This window comes from Alligator mississippiensis, chromosome 5, assembly GCF_030867095.1.
Source record: "Alligator mississippiensis isolate rAllMis1 chromosome 5, rAllMis1, whole genome shotgun sequence".
Lineage (NCBI taxonomy): Eukaryota > Metazoa > Chordata > Crocodylia > Alligatoridae > Alligator > Alligator mississippiensis.
The window spans coordinates 10,937,127-10,956,812 of record NC_081828.1 but is presented as its reverse complement, the minus strand read 5'-3'; the positions used below and the strand labels follow the sequence as shown (position 1 = coordinate 10,956,812).

Genomic DNA, 19,686 nt, shown 5'->3' with positions numbered 1-19,686 from the left:
ACCACTATGTAGAAACAGAAGTTTCACCTCGTGGACCGTCAGCGATCCCCAAAGCCGGCGTTGCTGTGCCGTGCGCGCAGGCTAAGCTGGGGTGCTTCACGCCCCGTCCGCAAACAAACCCCAGCTATACCCACCCAGCTTTGCAAAGCTCCTCTCCTGAGCGGGCTTATTAAAACCCCAGGCACTCCATCAGCTCCGTGCCTTGTTTAAGGCTCTCTGCTTTTAGGGGCTTGTAATTCAGTCGCGGCATCTTGCACACACGCACGCAGACAAGAGCCCAGTGTTAGGAGTTAATCTGCTCTTTAGAAAGGGAGTTCTGTTTTCTCCTGTAGTTGGTTTTATCCTAGACAAAGGCTCTGGACTGAATCCAGAGGGGGTGCCCGAGGGGCAGCGAGTTACGCATCAGTGAAGGTATTGGTATGCTGCAGCTCGGGCACCGGGAGCAGTTGGCCCTGGAAGCGCGGAGGTCAAACACAGGACAGCTACTCAAATACCCAAGGAGCTAGAAGAGAGAGGGCTGTAGCAGAAAAGGCAATGCTTTCCTGTTCAGTGGCTCCTCTCCTATTCGCTTGCACCTACATCAGTAAGCAAGTTATATCCACTTGCATTAAATACACAGCTCCCTCCAAAACCTCACCTCGGGGCTTAAATGGTGGCATGAATGGGCCTGGGCCTTGGGAGATACTCATTTCACTCCTGTGCATGACCACGGGGCAACCACTGCATTTCTCTGAGCCTCAGATCCCCTTTTGCAAAACGGGTGGTCAGGCAATGCCTCTTCCCCTATGCTTTTTGTATGGTCTATTTAGATCAGTAACTTTTGGGGGTGGGAGCTCTTTGCATCCATATTTACAGCATCTAGCACAAGAGGGCACTGATTTTAAATAGTGGCCTCTTGAGGCTACTGTAAAATATAAATAGTGCCACGGGGCAATGGAAAAGAGGATGGGTCCACAGCTGAAATCACACAATATCAAATTACTTCGCTTTCGTGGTTGCAAATACTCTAGTGGTATGGAGCGATCCATTAGGCATGGAGCCAATGGAGATCTTTGGGCAAGTTCCTATTTGCTCTGATAGTCCTGGACTAAAAAGGATGGGAAAAGTGAACACTGACTGTTTCCCCTATGAAGGAAGGAAATAAGTTATGACCTCAAGGATCTCTTGGCCACTGAGAACAGCTGTATCCAAAGGTAAAACTGTCCAGCACCATTGCCATCTCAACAGCGGTGTTGCATTCAGCTTTGACAAAATATTCCAGGGTGTCAAAATTGGCAAGGGAAGTGCCTAGGTTATATGCATTAATTTACACTCTAGAGACCCGGAAATATTAAGCTGGAAGGGTATTTTTAGACTATTCAGTTACTGAAACCAAGCAAGTAAGTGTCTGTCCTCATTAAAATCTTCAGTCTCACTCAACTGTCAAATTTTTAAAGCTGTTGACTGATGCAGCCTTTAGGTCACCATAGCAACAAGATACATTACCTAGGTGATGATGCTCTTACACTGTCACCCCTTGAGTGACCCAGTTCTACCAAAAAAAAAAAAAGTTTGCATTTAAAAAAAAAACAAAAAACCCTTCAAGTGGAATATTTTTCTTGCCTCCTGCCATATTCATTTCCTGTGCTGCTGAAGGCAAAATGAGTAGCTAGGGTGCCTACACAGTGCCAGGAAGATCAAACCACAAGAGGAGAGAGAGAGAGAGAGACAGGAATATTTTCAGAAATAAGAGTGAAGCTGGGTGAGGCATCAAATCAGTTGTGACCATCAGTCAGGAGGTTGGACATCCACAAAGATATTTGCCAATCCAGCTGCTTAATCTTGAGCAATTAATCATCTGAAAATCCACTGCAGATGTTGGCTCATTATTTTTCTGTTTGAAAAAGGCTGTTGTCCAAATCAGGAAGCAGACACAATATCACGTGAGCTCAGGCCTCAGAAAGAAGTCAGATGGTGAGCTGTTTGCTTTGACAACCTACTGGCCCTGGAGGGGTAGAGTGGGGCGCTCTGGTTCTAGCAGGGGAGGTGGGATTGCATTGATCCTCCTGAGTCGAACCCCGAGGTAGGGTAGAAACCCCATGTTTAATGCTTGGAATATATAGGGAGCTTAGAAAACTGGGTTGACTGTGTGCAAGTAGGGGCTGGTTGGTGGGGACTGCGTGCAAGGAAGGGCTGGCTGGTAGGAACTGCGTGCAAGGAAGGGCTGGCTGGTAGGGACTGCGTGCAAGTAGGGGCTGGTTGGTAGTCAGCAGCTTACCTGAGAGACCTTCCAATGTTGCTTGTGGCCACAGATGCCTTTTTCTTCCGGTTAACAGGGAGAGCCGCGTGTTGCCCTTAGCACCGGACTCGCTCAGGACTGGAGTCTCTGGGCCAGCAAGGGCTGGGGACCGCTGCTCGAGGACATTCTCAGCTGGATGGGTCTCCTACCCCAGGTGGGAGCAGTCCTTTATCACCAGTCTTGTGGCTGGTTCACCAGAAGATCACCAGCCTGCTACTGCTTCGCCCCAGGGGGTAACCAGGGCTAGGCAACCCACGACATGCGTGACAGAGTACGACATCCAAAGACATTTTGCTTGGTACATATGCCTCGGAGCGGATGACAGACAGCTGATCCTCACGGCAATGCAGCCCCAGGCCTTTCCCCACCATCCACCCCGGTACAGCAACATCATACAAGTCGAAGTTGCGAGGGGGGGCTTGGCACCCTGCCCAAAAAAGCTGCTAACCCCTGGTGTAGTCAAATAGCACAAGTCACTGAGATTCCTGCTTTCTATACCACAAGGCTGGGGCTCAGCATCTCTCTGCAAGGGGTGAGTGCCAGATTCATTTCATACCTTGAGTTAGCGGGAGGCCAGGTGGGTTGGATGTGGCCAGAAAACAGAGAGCCTCTCTTTGCTGAGCACTCAGCTGTACGCCAAGTTATCCTGGAGGCTCCTCTCCAGTTCAAGAAGGTGGCTGAGCTGAATGGGCAGGAGTGGCTTCTTTGAATCTGAAAACACCACCGCCTTTTCAACACTCGCAGTGCCACAGCCCCTCCACTGTCCAGCTTACCCCATAGCGGGCGTTCAGTATAGAAGTGGGGAGTTTTCTAAAAACTGCCCTATGTATTTTGAGGCTGTCCACTCCTTCCCATTTTCCATGCACCCCAGTTCAAAGTAATGACCTTCGTCAAGTCCCTGCTTGGAAAGGGGTACCTGCAGGTTGGGAACAGAGAAATAAAATGTGGCACATTTCAGGGCATTCAGTGATGAATGTTGGCCCAAGAACATAGTTCATGTATAGGATTCGGTCACGGTCTTGACCAGGGGTTGGTAATGCTTTTGGGCAGAGTGCCAATCCCTCCCTGCCCCCCTTTAAAGATGTTGGCATGCCAGGGGTAGACGGCAGGAGACCCACAAGGGGCCCAATCCTTGTGACAATGCAGCCCTGGCCCCTTCCCCGCCATGCTCCTTGAGGCACGCTGCTGACCACAAGGCAGGCTGGAGCTCCAGACCCTGGTGCAGCCGCTTGCGACCGCCTGCTACAAGCAGTCCGGGCTCTGGGCAGGCCCCTGCCACCCACCACGGAGCCCAAGATGCTCGCAGCAGGGCTTGCAGCCTCCCCACCACCTGCTCAGAGCAGGTCAGGCTCCGTGTCCAGTGGCAGGGGCCTGCCCAGGGCTGTGGCATGCCAAGCAAAATAGCTTCACATGCCATGCTCTGGCATGCATGCCAGGGATTGCCAACCCCTGGTCTTGACTTTCTAGGAACATCATTTGCACGCCTCTGCCAAAGACGATTGGGGATAGCACCCACTGCAACAGATGTCTGCTACAGGAGATGGGTTGAATGCATAATGTCCAGGAACACGAGGACTTCAACAACAGGGTTCGTTTAGAGACACCTGGGATGGAAGGAGCTGTGAAAGACATATGGCAGCACTGGAGGAGAAAGCAGTAATCGGCTGTTCCACAGGAAGGCACTTGGAGGGGCACATCGTAGGGTGGCAATACCAGTCTAGAAGGGTACAGGCTTGGCCAAGAAAGGCAGGCCAGGAGAAAAGGGAGGAGGCGCTGCTCTGAAGTTCAGGAAGAGGGTAGAGGTAGGCTTTTAAATGCTTCTGGCAAAGACCAAAAGGGGGAAGACCAGGGGTGATGTTGCACTACTACAGACCGCCTAAAATCAAAAGGAGGTGGCAGGAAAGGCTATTTCCAGACATCTCCAGATCCTGTGGTTTCTGAAGTGGGATATTGGAAAGCCAGACTATTTTGGCATGCTCTTCTCTACCCCAACTCCCAAACAAAACCTGGCATTACAAGCAATGAAGCCTGAATATCCAACTGCTAAACAGTGGAGCAACGTGGGGTCATTTTCCTGGTAAATTTGCTATGTGGAGATGCCCTACTCTGTAGTTACCCTTTAGCATCTTCCCATGTGGACCTTTTTCTCAAGAAGATGGGTGGCCTTTTCCAGTTATCTAGAAACAAGTAATCCTTCACACAAAAGCCCTGTTACAAAACCTATTGTGTGGTGTTTGGCTCAGACGCACACGGAGAGGGTGGGGCACTGAGAAAAGGAAGTGGGAAGAATAGAGATGCACAAGCCTGGTCATTACTACAAAAAAGATGTATTTTTTGTTTGATTTTTTGGCAAAGATGAGGCAAAAACTCTCCAAGAAGCTGGGACAAGGCTCAGGGCTAAAAGTACCCTGGCTTGCCAAGAGAATGTGAATGGGGTCAGTTCTCTGCCTGTAACGCAATGCAGAAACCCATCTAACTTGGTTTGTAACGAAGCTTGAGATTACACAAGGTAAAGCACGAACGTGGACAGTTAGTTAGCAAGTCAATTTGTCCAAAGTTTTGTTCAATTTACTCCTAAACCTACTTGATCTAAGAAGGCGGCTGCTTATTAGCAAACTGGTCGCAGGCTCCTGAAGGGAAGAGATGCAGTATTTAGTCGGGTCTGCCTGGGAACAAGTGGTTGGTAGATACGGGGTGCTACACCCAGACCTTGTCGAAGAGTAGGAAAATTGCAAAACTGCACCCAAAGACATAGGCTACAAGCTCTGCTCTTGTAGTCTCCAAACAAACGGAAATTGGAAGCATTAAAGACCTTCACAATCGTCTTTCCTATTCTTCCAGCATCGGTCAAGCCCTGGTACCAGGAGAACAATGAGGTACCAGGAGAACTGGCACCAGTACTTGGTGCAACGTGGTTTTAAATGACAGGCAATGGTGTGGGTGTGGTGCTACCACTGGGGACCTCTCCCACCGTCTTACAAAATCTGCACCTTTTCCCTGATGTCTAACCTACATTTTCCTTCTCTCAGCCTCAGCCTGTCATTCCTAGTGCCGCTTCCTTGAAGCATCCCTACCAGTTCCTGGGAATATTTAAAACCAGAAAAATGAGCAGCGACAATGAAGTTCTCGTGGGGGATTATTGGTGTATAATTAAGCAATATCCATGGTAACAAGCAAATCTGCATGTGTTAAAAAAAAAAAAAAAAAATTACTTGACCTACTTTGAGAGATGCTCCCGTCTCGACAGGACAACAAAGCACCGTGTTTCACCAGAAATTCACCCATGCCAACGAGGGGCCACTTTTGAGGAAGAGAAACCCATAAATAATTCTCTGTGGCAATGGCAGAGTGGCAGCAAGAGGAGTGGATCGTGGTGGCTCCATGAGTCTTGTTCACCTAATTATCCCTGACATTTTGCCCGTCACATCACGAGGTTCCTCAGAGGGAAGAGAAACAGAACAGCCAGTTTTCTTGCAAGAACAAAGGACACACTCAGGACTGGTTCAGGAAGCCTTGCCACGAGGCAGATGAAATTGCAAAAGTTTGAAGGCTGTGTCACTATGGGAAACCTGAAAACCATTTCATATCCCGCTGACGTAGCATCCAAGGTCAGGAGACACACAGCCGTTCAGAGCTTTCAAAACGTCTCTCCCTTCCTAAAGGGGCCACTCCTCTAGACAGAACGAGGGCTCGGTCTTAAACCACATCACATCTACATCACAGACCCAGAATGCAAGTAGAGTGACATGGTTTTTGCCAGCAGAAGCCAGCAGCTCTAAGACCAAAACGGGGCTCTTGCAGGTCTAGCTCAATTCTCTTGTAGGATGTGGTTTTACTCCATCGGGGCAAAATGTAGCTGAGCATTAAGGCCAGGTACAGACATGCTGGTAAAAGTGTGGTAAGTGATAGGAAATTGGTCTACACCTGTAACAGAACAGGAGTTTGATACACAAAACTGGTCTGTGCTTGTAACAGCACAGAAGTTCGGTGCACAAACTGGTTTAAAAATGGCAGAATCCAGTCTCAGACTTGTCCCCCCGGGCAAATGTGTGTTGTGGTCACTACCAATCTCAACTATGCTGCTTGCAGAAAATCACATCGCTCAAATTCCACCTCGGGCTTTTTGAATGCCTGTAACCTAGCTTAAACTTGCACCCATGCAAGGACTGCTCAGCCAATACAGCTTACTGGCCTCCTATAGTGGTTGAGAGATGCTACTCTTGATGTGGCCTTATGGTTTTACATGCACCTGTCTCTCTAGTATCCACACTCCTTCTGTGCCAAATAGCAATCATAACATTCACAGGGGCGTCATACTCTCAGACTTCATGTCACAACACATGTTTGATAATCCCTTGGTGGTGTTGGACAAGTAGATAGCAGAAGTATCTCACAAATCAACCAGGCTGGGCTCCCCAAGTGCTGGATGCTGTGTCAACACTTCAAGTGTGCACTGGCTACCTCATCCCAAAGAGTTTTCTTACTTGATCCCTTCAAACTTGTGTTTTACTTAACTGGTGGAGCTACCCTTTAAGGCAGGGGCAGGTAATTATTTTGGGCAGAGGGCTGCTTACTGAGTTTCTACAAGCCATCGAGGGCCGCATGACAGGCAGCCAAAGGCAAATTAATATAAATTCTCTAAATTTTTTAGAGGCCCTGTGGGCCGGATAGAATGGCCCGGTGGGCTGCATCCGGCCCCTGGGCCACATTTTGCCCACCCCTGTTTTAAGGAATGGGCATTAGTCACTGTAAATAAATCGTATCAAATAGAAGTCAGGACTCCTAATAAGTGTTTGTCTTTGTACAGATTAGAGTGCGGCCAATAAAAAAGAAATTAAGCAGTGTACAATGCTGTCATGAAGCCACTAACACAACATGAGATTGGATGAAACGCAGGAGTTGTGCAACAGCTGTAAGTTGTGTAACAGCGGAACAAGGTAGAAGTGTATACACCCCAAAGGCATGGGTCCCCAAAAGTCTCTCTCCTTTCTTTCCTCTCCCCCTACCAAGCACATCACCTCCCTCCCGGCCACCCTATGACCACAGGACAGCTTTTTGGAGACAACTCCCTAGGGCGCTACCAAGATCAACAGATGCTCTACACACAGGCCGGGGATTGAGAGCTGTGGCATCACCAGCTCCTGCGGTACAACCACACTCCGGCAGCTTGACCCAAAAGCCAAGCACAGGGACCGACATTTTAGAAGAGCTTTTCAAAGAACAAATTATCCCAATAAACCCTAGGAGGAGCCCCAAGCACCGAAGGGATGAATGCTCTTTCCAGTGCATTTCAGCTCCGCAGACATTATCCAAGGAACTGCCCAATTTACTGCAACACATTTGGGTAAAATGAGGTCACCGATGTTGGGCAACTGGACTGCAGGAGGAAGAAAAACGCCTGAGAGCATCTCTCTCCTGTCACATCGTTATTGTAATGTCTAGCCACAAGGAAGGGCAGGAAAGCTGAGTCATAGCTTGTCTGAAACATCAGTTCCCAAAATTGGAGTCACAGCCCTAGTTGGGGACATGACACTTATGCGGTGGGCCCCACCGAATTCAGTGACCAAAGATGGGCTCCATCTGGATTTGTGGCTACAAGCAGCCTCAGCCAGCTGGAAACTGGGTCATGGCTCTCAAACAAATTGGGAACTGGTGGCCTGGGGTTACCGCAGAAATGAAAAACTCCACAGATTTGGACCACATGGCTGGCGGCTGTGGGTTTTCATGCCCGTTCTCGAACATCTCGGCGTGGCGGAGGGGGGCAAGCATTGCTCGTGACTCCAGATGAACCTCAGCCGTCAGTTCACGCCGCTTTAAATCAATTCACAATCATTTGAGGAAGCCTTCCCATGAAAGAGGGATAGGATTTGTTTAGATCTGTAAAAATAAAAAGGTAATTCCTGGACTACAAAAGAGCATGCGAGAGCACGCAAAAGATCCCAGGAGGAAACAGGCAGAAGAGAATAACAACACACTTAACAGGTTGAGGCCAGGCGATAGAAATCTACTGGTTTCTGTCCTCTGAGCGAAACAGGTCCCTCTCGATGGTGAAGTGCTGGGTTCCATAGCTAGCCACTAGGACATCCTACCTGAGAAGAAAGCAAGTCGTCCCAGGTCCCCGCCAAGACCCATCACCCTCTGAATGGTCCTCCACCCCAGACTTATCCCCCTCCCATGAGGGCCACAGAAGGCTGTACCCTGGCAGGGGACTCCCAGCAGGCAGCCCCACACCCTTCCTCTGCCTCTTTCTCGAGGACCTCTCTGCTGAGTGCATTAGCCCAGTCGAACATCTGGGGGATTTTCAGCATCTTCGGTGGCTTCAGCCACATGCAGAGAAGAAACAGACCCTTAAGTCAGCACGGTTTGTTCTGAAGAATTCAGAAAGGCGCTGGGTTTGCTCACTCTCTGCGGACTCTCCTCCCCCCGCCCAAGCACATTTTTCTTTCCCCACACTCCAGTGCTTGTTTAACGCCATGCTGATGACAGAGCTTTGTCTGGAGGCTTTACCAGGATCAGCTCGCCCAGGCATCGCATGCTGACCCAATCAATCTGCGGCACAGGAGCCGCTAACAGAGACAAGCTAAACCACGTAATCAGGAGGATGCAAACCAAACAGACACAAAAAAGCCATGAGACTGGAACAACGCATCCAATCTGGCTCTGGACAGGCTGGATTTTGAATGTGCTCTTCATGGGACCGTGTACAGTGCCTTATTATAGTTGGGCTGAACACTCGAGTGACACGGTGAAATGAATGGCCGATTTAAAATTGAGAGCCCTAGCCACCAGTTAACCTTAGTCTCAGCATCATGTCCCAGCCCACTCTGTCCCTTCTACACAGCCCACAGGTACCCACTTTAAATCTACCAAATACCTTTAAATCGGGTCAACAGTGCACAGTGTCTTTCAGGAGCTGTAGCCTTGTGCATGTGTATATGACCGTCACTTTCTCCTAAGAGTGCCCATCAAGTGACTTACTTGTTTCCACCTGATTACTGTCACTATACAGTCCTGCTCAGTAAACTTCCTAAAACAATGCAACAAAAAGGATACCACCCCCACACCCCCATGAAAGTCAATACATCAAGGCATGTTACAGAAATTTGCAAAGCCTCAGAATGATAAAAGTAATGCAGAGTTGGAAAGATCAAAGGGTGCGCCTTATACAACATCCTGCCGAGAAGCTCAAAGTCCCTACTGAGCACGTTGCGGTTCAGGCACTCTGTACGAGGCCTGAAAAAGTCTCAGTGGTATTATGAAGTATACTGTCTCTGCTTTGTCCGCAAAGAGTCCAAAGTATTGGGGTGACCTCTTCTATCAGCTTGACTGACACACAATCACTGCTTGGGCCAGGCAAAGCAAGGGTTCATACTACCCCTCTGCACGACTGCTATACAGCAGGAAGCTAATGCTTGACACCTCCATTAGTCTGAGGGTTTTTAGGCAATTTTTCATGAAAACTGAACCCAAACTGCTCCTGGAATAAAAGGCAGCACACCAGACCCCGCTTCTCCCAAAAGTCAGGTCCTTTCTGCAAAGGGTTATTTTCAAGAGAGCCTGGAAGAATTATGGAACATGGGCCATACCTACTCAACACCACGACACAGCCGGTCTCTATCCCATTCCTCATACTTCCTCTATAATATATATGGTAGGGGGTGTACCTAAGATGGGAGTCGATTAAAACTTTTCTACAGAGGTCAAAAGGCAGCAGAGTCTTTGATGGCAAACACTCCCAGGCTGTCAGACACCAAGCTCACTAGGAGGGTTTGGTCATTCATAGCCCCCAGGAAACTACCAGGCTGAAAGTAAGGACCATAGCCTCAAGTGCTCAGCTCCTACGACTGGGGACCAAATTTTCAGAAGAACCCAACTCTCACTGTGGCATCACAGTAAAGGCCAGGGTTTGGATAGCATTCGGCACCCAGTAGCTCCCACTGGGACTATCACATGGAGGAGAGAAATCCAGTTCTCAGTTAAGGAAAAGATTAAGATTCAGGCCAGATTTCCACCCACTGACGCATTCATTTGATTCACTTCAGCAAGGCCACAACACACCCTGCTTGAATAGCTAATGCCAAACATCTGGGTCTCGCAGCAGCATCTCATGCCCACGCAAATCAGCCAGACGCTGGTAAATGAACGTGACCAAACGGCAACGCCTCCTCCTGCAGCCTGCTGTGGATCTGCACAGTATCTATCAATCCACACCGTCCTAAAGGTGCTGGGATGCATCCCGCAGGTCCCCTTCCACATCCCTCCCGCAGACGCTGCCTGTGCCCTAAAGTTATTCCTTTTCAGCAGAGTTAAAAACCACCTGAAAACGCTTCTGTGCTTAGGAAATCTCTTCCCTTCCTCTGTCCCAGAGAAGAGTTGTACAAACAGAGTCAATCCAAATAAAAGAGAGAGAGACGACTGTCTAAAGTTCAATGCAAAAGGCAGCTGCACCCAAGTGCAGGGGCTTAGCACTGCACACTTATGCATTGCACAGCCAGCCCTCCCGCACCAGCCTCACCCAAGCCAGATGTCCTCCATGACCAACAGCTGCTTTCCCACGTCACCCCCGACTTTTTACATGGGTTCCTTGCTTCTCGACCAGCTGCTTTGAGGTTTTCATCCGCCTAATCTCACCTTAGCCAGCAGGAGTTGTGCACTTGCTGAACTGTCCAGAACAGCGTTCTCTGCGAGACCAGAGCAGCCGGGACAGGCTCAGGCAGTGACCTGCCGTGAAGGAGAAATAGCAGACCACCTGCTTATACTTTTCACCCCCATGCTCTCTCCCGTTCTGCCTGAAAGGCCCGGAGAGGAAAAAGAGATCGGCTGCCAGAACTGTCCTTAGGAGCACAGGGAGCGGCAAACCCCTTTACTTCCTTAAAAATGCTCAACTAAGTTTTCTTAAGGTGGCACCAAACAAATCTTTACTTTGCCGGTCACCACTTTCCTTCCCATTTATGTGCCAATGCTTGGACTGCACATCTCTGCTGCCCAGCTCAGCCATGCATCATGAGTTATCACAACCTTTTGTCTTCCTCTTCACCTTCTTTTAGCTCAGCGTTCAGGAGAAACTGGCACCGGGTGCAAAAAAAAGGAACAAAAAAAAAAAACCAGTTGGAAATTAAGGGAAGTGTGCCACATGCTACCCGAAGCTCTGAAGGCACGACAGAGTCTCAGAGATCTAATGCAGCCACGTTTCGTGTGACAGGAGGACAATCAGTAAGACAGAAGGTTGAGCAGGATGTCAGACATTGATTTTACCTTCATCTTTCCCAGAAAGCAGCTAATTTGCAAATTCTGCTGGGTGTTCTTTCCCCTCCGTTTAAGGCGTACAAGACCAATCGACACGCAGCATGGGAAATCTGCCATACAGCTCATTTTTCACCCCTGTTTATTTCTTCCATCCCCAGCAGGTTCTGGTGAACTCTTCATTCTTTAAAAATACAGTGAGGTTGTTCATTATTCGCCCCTTCTTGAAGCTGCTTTTCCAACAATGGCCCTGCTTCAAGGCTGGCAATCAGACAACAGCAGTTTATGCTTCCGCCTTAGGTGGGGAGCTTGCATGGGGGCAGATTTGAGCAAGCACCCTGCACATAATTTGCTTTGAGCTATTTTATGTTTGCTTCAGGACTCTTGTGCCAGCACTGTGGCAGCAGTGTTTCCCAGCTGGGATGCCGCAGAGCTCAACCCCTGCTGTCCCCCGCCCTTACCTGGTCCCACTCACAGGCTTCAAACTTGGATCAGGGATGTCACTCTGTGTTTGCTCTTGGGATCCTGGTCTCTGGTTTACCTGAGATCTACTGCAAAGGGATGCCCTGGAGTGGTTCATGGGGGAATTTCCAGGTATGGAGCATGCAAGCAGAAAGATGCCGTAGTACAGGCTTACTGGCCAGACCAGGTTATCACTGATGCACAGACACCCCCAAAGGGGCAGATCCTCAGGTCTTAAATCAGCACTGCCTCATTGATGGCACTGGGGCTAGTCCAGTTTATACCCGCAAAGGATCTGGTCAAGCCACTGTTGAACCCAATGCAGTATTGATTATTATAGAAAGCAAAATGATAAAGGAAATGCTATTGTCAGCATTTCCTTGCAAGACAGAGAGAATCTACAAAACTACAAAACAGTCTCCTCTCTTTCCCTTCTAATACATTATAGAGTCTCCCCAAGAGTCAAAACATGCTCTACATGGGATCATGGGCTCTGTGTATTATTCATCTTTTAAGGAATCCAGGCAATCATAGGGAAAGAATTATGATCTATGTATTTATACACGTCTGCTGCTTCAGTTCTACTGTTTCATCTCCAACAACCAGTAGACAAAGCCAAATTGGGAATGAAAATGCATGTTCATAAAACAGCAAAGGCAGTTACCCATCGGACCAGCTTCCCAGGGTGGAATCACCGTCACTTGGAAGCTTTAAATCAAGAGTGAATGTCTTTAAAGCTATAGCCATGCATGCACTTATACGCATGCCACAATACCCTACTGTGAATACTGGGACAACTCAGTAATAACAAAGTACCTATGACAGGCTTGCAGGATTTGAGGCTAAATATGATGTTCTTGCATGGACTGGTTGAGCTGGTGGCTTGGGTTATGCCAGGGACAAGACCAGATGATCTAAATGGTCCTTTCCAACCTTTGGGAGGGAGGTGTGCCCAGCTAAAAATTCACGACTGCTCTCTCCATGGCCAAGGAGGCTGAACAGAGCAATAACCCTGATGTTTCACTTGTCTTCATTGTCAGCATGGTTACTTTTAAACCAGTTTGGAGTTGGCTTTCCTTTAACCTTGGCTGTTTACTCTGGAGCCCTGGGGACTTTTGCTGGGTGTTGCCTGACTGCACACGTTTTACCAGGACTTAAAGAAAATGCTCCGATACCTCTTTAAAAACCGAAACAAAGTTCTACAAAGAAATGTGAGCAAGAACCGCAGAATCTCCACGGCGATTGTTCATTGTTTGCCATTTCCCTGCTATCCCTTCTTAAAGAGAGAACAAGCAGCTCCCACCTTTTGGGGGGTTATTTTGTTATTTTATTTTATTTTTTGCTAAATCTGCTATTTTTAGAATTAACTCTTTGGGTGTCTGTAAAGGAAAGATTAAAGGAAAAAAGCCTATAACAAAAGCAACTATTTAAAGTGCTGCTACGTGCACAGAGTACACTGGAAAGCTGTTTACCTTTTGTAATCTGTGAGCACCTGATCCAGGAGCTGCTGGAGACTCCAGTTGACTTGGACTGGCTTTGTATCAGACTTTGACCCTTCTGGGGTTAAGCACATCTTGGGCAACCCGGTTATAGCACTGTGGTAGCTATCAAGGTGCTCTGGCTTAGCTTCTTCAGACAAAAATCACGTGCTCTGATCTGGTTTCAGCAGGCCAGGCTCAGTTCTTCCTATTCCTAGTTGGAACAAAAAGGTAATAACGGGTGCACAAAATGTCGCTATCTAGAGCCCCGCCAGGTCTCACTGCCACTGCATCTCTGCTGCTCCGTGCAGGCACTGGAAGTACTGAAGTGCCGAACCACCTGCCAGAGCTTTTACCACATTGTTTTCTAGACTTTGCCCTGCGGAGGTACACAGTTTCTTCAAGCCAAGGAGGAATGGAGCAGAGTCAGATCCCAAGCTGAAGAGGAGCAGAGATGGTTTTTAGTTATCCTGCCTACATGAAAGTTCTTTGTTCAGCGTTAGCAGAAAGCAACCAGTTATTTTACCAACGTCACAAGAAATAACCCGCTACAGCATCTAACCTTGCTCTGAGCTAGTCCCAGTGTCACGATCTTCTGGTACAACAATGAACTCGGGTGTTGTCTCTGCTTGCAAAGATTCACTTGCAGGGGAGGGGCCTTCCCTTGTTTCCCCCTTTTATTGGCAATCTGCAAAGGCAACTTGGGCAGCAAACAGCACATAGGTAAGATCACAGGAGGCAACAGGTCTCACTGGATAGTTGGTTCACTCAAACATGGGAAAGGAGCAGGGAGGCACCGTTTTCTCTTCTTGACTGCTTGTATCATTGATTCATTGGCCAACAAGAAATCTCCTACCGAACAAGCCATTATTTGCAGAGGCTGCCGCATGTCTGTATCCATTAGAGACACACTCAATAAAATCCATGTTTGAAACAAAATAAGAAGCATCCATCACCCGGGATCGATGCACTGATTCTAATCAGTGTCACTTTGCAACACTGGCCTGGCTCTACTGGAGGGCCAGGACGGCAGGTGATTTGGATCGGTCTCACTGCAGGCCCTGTTCTCCACCGCACGCCTTGTAGCGTATCTGTGCCAAATGGGCACAAAGAAGCCACTGCTAAATTATAACAGCAGTGATGAGACAAGGTAGAAACGAATGGAGAATCAGGCCTGATTGTCTCCCTCTTCCATCAGAGTGGACACCAAGGGCACTGCTTCGGTGAAACCACTTAGTGCCCCAGTCCATAGTGCCTGCCATCTTAGCAGGTCATCTTCATGTAATTCAGAGAACTAAGCACCACGCTGAATGGCATGAATGACGTGTACCCCCGGAGGCTGGAGGGGCATGGCGACTGCCTGCAAGCAGCAGCGGTGGTGTTGGCGGCGGAGCCATGGTGGCAGTGAGTAGGGAGCTCCCGCAGGCTGCCACAACAGTGTCAGCGGTGGTGGGGGGTGAGGGGCGGCAAGCGCCGACCAGCGGTCCGTGACCACCTGCAGACGCTGCCAGCAGCATCGGTGGCAGCCAACAGCAATCGGGGACTGCCTGTCGATGCCACCGGTGGTGGTGTCAGTGGTAGGGGAGGAGGGGTGGCGAGCGACAACCGCCCGCAGGCACTGCTGGCAGTGTCAGCGGCACTTTTGCATGGGGTGCACCACCCATCTCAGGGGGTGCACGTGCACCCGTGTGCACCCCCTACGTGTCGCCAATGCTGAATGGTCCCCTTTCTGCAGCCCGTCCTTAAAATAACGCAGACCAAACCAATGTTTGGCTGTAACGTGGTATTCACATGGCACTCCTTCAGGAGCGGAGGTAGCTCAGGGCACAGACTGTTGCTTAAGGTTAGGCTTAAGGCCTAACAAGCCCATAACGAAAGAGCAGTTAAGACATCTTGTTATGGCTCCAAAAGGTACAGTTCAAGTCTTGCTCCAGACTAGTGACAAAGGCTGCTCCCCGTGACTGCAGCTGCAAATCCGAATCCTAGAGAAGCAGGGCTGGAAGGGACCGCGAGAGGTCAACTAGTCCAACACCCCTGCCTGAGGCAGGATCATCTTTATCCACACCATGCCATACAACCCCCCTGTCTAACCGCTTAGCAAAACTACAGAGTCAATGACACAACACCCAAGACATAAAATAACACCCTGACCTGCCACCGGTAAAGCAAGGGCACCATGGCAGCCAATGTCCTCCTGCTGCAAAAGTTGTTAAAATACTCTCAAGAGACCCCAGGTAGAGGGCCAGGCCCCCAACTACAGAGAAAGACAAACAACCCACAGTCTGCACCAATCTGACCATAGGGTAAAATTCCTTCCTGACCCAAACACGGGCATCAGGCTGACCCTGAGTGGAGGGGCAAGACCTCTACCCAGGAACCTTTGGGTTTAAGTCCCAGCAGGATCACTGTCAAAATCCCCAGCCTTGGGTGCAGTCAACACCCAATGCCTCTGAGCAGACTTTAAAAAAAAACCAACCCAAAACCTGAAAATGGATGACTGGTATAGGGAGACAAAGGTGCTGCAGGTGGGCTAACAGCTACAGAGACTAGCAAGCGTTTACCAGGCTAACTCAAGGGCCATACGACTTGGGCAGATCTTTCACATAACGACTCAGTCTACCAATCCAATTTTAGCTACAGACACTGAAATGAAGAACTGAGCTCCGCTCCTTGAAACGGACTGGAGAATAGGATAGTCCTTGCCTGCAATCAGGTGAGGTGAGGTCAATTAAAGAAATAAAGTTTGTTTGCCACACCTTTATTCCATTTCAGACCTAGGGAGGGTCAGAGTCTAGACCGGCTTGCAGGGTAGGACATTATTTATATGAATTTCCAGACAAGTTCAAAGGGGGAGAGGGGAGACTCGAAGGGGGAGAAGGGAATATGCATTAGATCGCTCATCACCTATGAACTCTCAAACCACAAAGAAGCCACCAACTCTCAAAAACCTCCTCTGCAGACACCCACCAACCAGTTCTAAAGCCACACGGAGGATTATTCTGAATCTCTTATGTGGATTAGCACTTACTCACATGCCAGCCTCACCCCATTGATCTCCAAAATATTAGTCATGTACGTGCTACCGACATGAGTAAGCATCACAGTCAGTCATGTCAACCTTGGCTGTGTAAATAGGGTTCCCTTACAGCAGACTAGGGCTATCTAGCAAGGAACAATCTAAGCACAGCTTCTGACGTGGTGCTGCACACAACAGGCAGGCCTGCATTGCCTCTGTGCAATGCCCAGGGGTATTTCCACAATCTGCCCACTGCCTAAGTGGCTAGCACAGAGGTGGGGTGGCCATGCCCAGCTCATCCCAGTAATCCTTGCAGCTAACCTTTCATGCGGCACTGCCTCAGCTTCACCCCTGACCCAGCTCTGGTACTTCCCTAGCACACTGTATGCTCACAGCAGACCAAGGGCAAAGCAACACTCATTTATGAGTGTGTGGAAGAAGACAAGTTCAAGGCAGAGCTTGGCAAGGAGCAGGCAGGGAGTCCAGCAGGTCAGCCCCGCTGTCCATCTGCCAGGGCAGCCTTGGTGCCTACAGGACTGAACTGACTCAAATCATGCCTCAAGAGCCATTTATCACCTCCCCCACCACAAGAGGCAGCCCCACTCAATACCACCAAGCAGGCTAGGAGAAGTTGAAGAAAAAAAAATACAGACTGCTCTTTTCTTTGCTTTCTGGGCTGTTTTTCAAACCATTTCTAGTTGCAGTCCAAGAGAGGTAGCCATCCACTCCACCCTTCCTCCATGATTGAGCCCTTTGTTTTTGAGTAGTGGTTCTTTCCTCTATTTGATAGAAGTCCTGAGTTGCACCCTTTCACACAGGTACAGGAGGCTGGGCTGGGTTTCCAGCCACACAAGCCCACCTAGAAGAGGGTCTCTCAGCCCCAGGTCCTTGCAGACCCAGTTTGTCCGAGAGGCCACATGGCAAGCACAAAGCAAGGAGCCATGGGTGCGATGCATACCAGAGGCACTGAGCAATCTCTGCTAGTGAGGCTCTGAGAGGTGGCCAGAGAATCTGTGCAAACACCCTTTCCTTCTCTGGGATGAACCCTCCCTCAACCCAAATGCCCCCAGAGGCGCTGAGTCCATCTCCTAGTAGGCAAAGAGCATCAGAAAGTGGTGCTGTGCAACATCTTTGCAAGAACCCCTTATTGTAACCATGGCTTTGGGCAGCGTCTCAGAGAGGAACTGGCAAAGTGTCACTTGTACAGTGCATCTGCTTCATGCAGTGTGTTATACCCGGGAGGCAAGTCGATCCCTACCAAGAGAGGTCCCCCCGATCCCTGGCATATAATTTTTGGAACAAGCCTCAATGCAGTCACACCAGCCGGGGTTTCAGCCACCCAGAGATTAGCCTTGTTTCATGTTTCTTATTTGTTGGAGCTCTATAGTAAATATTGAGGGGGGAAAAAAAAAGACTGCTAGGAAGAGCTGGCACTACCCTTATTTTGTCATAGAATAGAGGAAGACAAGCGCTCGCAGCAGCTATCAACATGCTATTTATTGCGTGCCATCCATCTGGCTTCGATTGTATCTGGAGTGCAGCTCCTTCAGACTCGCTGCATCTCCTGAGAGGTGGCGTTTCCAGAACATTTTATAGCGTGCTTTTCTTTTGCACAGGCTTGTTTACAATGTGGAAGCTTTTATGACTGGGGAAAGAAAATAGGCTCCATAATCATGCATTACAATCAGCCCTCATTATTTACTCTTAATGATTTTACAGTATTTTAACATTAGTCCCTGAGAAATTTTAGTTGTCCCAAGGAGAATAGCTGCTTGTAACCATTTGCTAATTACAAGTATGAATGTCAATTAATTCATTTAGCTAATTATCCACTCTATGAGCATCATGCACCAAAGAACTGTAAAAGACAGGCATATGGTGATAGATTGGAAACAAGAATATAGTGCGCGTGTATGTGTGTGTGTGTGTGTGTATTCATTCAGTAGGCTGGGGGGACATGTGTATGTTCAGTTAGCATGCCAGAACACCCCAGATGAATGGATTTAGTCAATGTAATAGCTGGGGGAATACAACCGCTATAAACCATAATTACAGCATTATGCTAATTGTGCCTGAAAAACATCAAACCTATCTTTGCAACTTTTGTTTGGAGACTTCAGCATAGGTCAAGCATCTAAAGTGTTTCTAATTGTGCTGCTCCCTTCAACACAGAGGGAAAAAGATTATTTTCCTTTGCATTTAGCAAACCTCTTGAAAATAATCACTTGTCGCTCAGAAACAAAAACAGCCTAACAAGGGAAAATAAGTCCCTCAGAAAAGCTTAATTCCAGTGAAATGTAAAGTTAGGTAGAGGAGGAAGAGGCAGGAAGGGGGACTGGGGAAGGTAGCAGCATCTCGTGCAGGGTACAAGCTGAAGTTGTGCTTTGTTTTAACACAGCAGGTCTACATAATTAAAGGCAAGAGCATGAAACATGCCACTAGGAGAAGCAGCTCATCAGGAAATAAGCCTATTTGCTGCTCAAGATGACATGAGAAAAGTGTAAAAAAAATTCCCCTTTTGAAAGTATCAGGACAAGTTAATCACATCTTGGTATGAAAAATTAACTCTAATGCATTAAAGGGGATGCGTTAGGAGATCAAAAAATATTGATTTTTCCTCCTTTGCCCTGAAAGACAAGGAACAAAGAATTACAAATTTTATACTAAACCCGATCAGCTAATGCTCAACAAGGTTAAAGTTTTTCTATTAGACCAGGACAATAATGTTCTTCCACAGGGAGTCTCTAATATGATGTTCAGATAAATCACATACAGTAATGCTGTCTTTTCCTTCCTCCGAACGCTCCTAAGCATTAAAGCAAACAGGACTCCACAGAGCACTCCAGACAGAATCGCTACGCGTGGAGGGTTGGGACATGAGATGGTAAAAAATTCCCTTGTATGATCTGTAAGTTGTTGAAGTCACAAGGGCATAAATGGGCCAAATCGTCCTTGGTCCCAAGCCAGATAAATGTAGAATAAAGCCATTTGCTTTGGGAAGGTGTTCCAGACTTCACCTGATGGCGCTCCATTCCAAGACAGGATTTTATTCCACATTTATTTGATGTAATGAGAACTTGCTTTGATTGCGGGCTTCCCAAGCTAGAAAACTGTGATTCCATTGCATTGTCAATGGGAAGGCATGTGCCTAATCCATGGCAGTGGAGCAAAGACGAGAGGCACTTTCCAAAGGCATTATGGTCTCTAAT

General features: G+C 48.3%; 1 protein-coding gene across 5 annotated transcripts in view; it reads right to left on the bottom strand.

The window, feature by feature from the left end:
• The window catches only part of ACOT11 (acyl-CoA thioesterase 11), an 81,932-nt gene that overhangs the window by 47,721 nt on the left and 14,525 nt on the right, over window positions 1-19,686 (bottom strand). For 4 of the 5 annotated variants that reach the window (XM_019479264.2, XM_059727855.1, XM_019479266.2 and 1 more), the window contains exon 1: window positions 10,910-11,123. The exons of the other annotated variant lie outside the window; for it this stretch is intronic. The gene's annotated coding sequence lies outside the window, so the exon portion shown is untranslated. Of the gene's footprint in view, window positions 1-10,909; window positions 11,124-19,686 lie in introns of those variants that run through there. 5 annotated transcript variants of the gene reach the window in all.